This window comes from Ipomoea triloba, chromosome 16, assembly GCF_003576645.1.
Source record: "Ipomoea triloba cultivar NCNSP0323 chromosome 16, ASM357664v1".
Classification (NCBI taxonomy): Eukaryota; Viridiplantae; Streptophyta; class Magnoliopsida; order Solanales; family Convolvulaceae; genus Ipomoea; species Ipomoea triloba.
In genome coordinates, this window is record NC_044931.1 from 16985143 (window position 1) to 16985704 (window position 562).

Genomic DNA, 562 nt, shown 5'->3' on the forward strand with positions numbered 1-562 from the left:
AACTAAATTGACATGTTTATGAACCTAATTGCAACTTTAAAAAGCTTGAGGGCCTAATTAATTTATCAGGTAAAGATCGATGGCGTATTTGACATATTTTTTGCAAAAAAAGTCATACTTAGATTTTCATGTTATTACAGGTTACTGACAGGTAATTATGCCTTGATGAACTAAATTGACTTGTTTAATTAATTTTCAGGTAATGTTTGATGGGCTATTTGACATATATTTTGCAAAAAAAAGTCAGATTTACATTACCTGCTATTACAGGTCACTAACAGGTAATTATGCCTAGATAAACTAAATAGAAATGTTTATGTATCTAATTGCAACTTTGAAAAGTTTGAGAGGCCTAATTAATTTTTTAGGTTAACCTCGATGGCCTATTTGTCATATTTTTTGCAAAAAAATAAAAATAAAAAAAGTCATATTTACATTTACCTGGTATTACAGGTCGCTAACATGTAATTATGCCTTGATGAACTAAATTGACATGTTTATGTACCTAATTGCAACTTTGAAAAGTTTGAGGGACCTATTTAATTTATCAGGTAAAGATCGA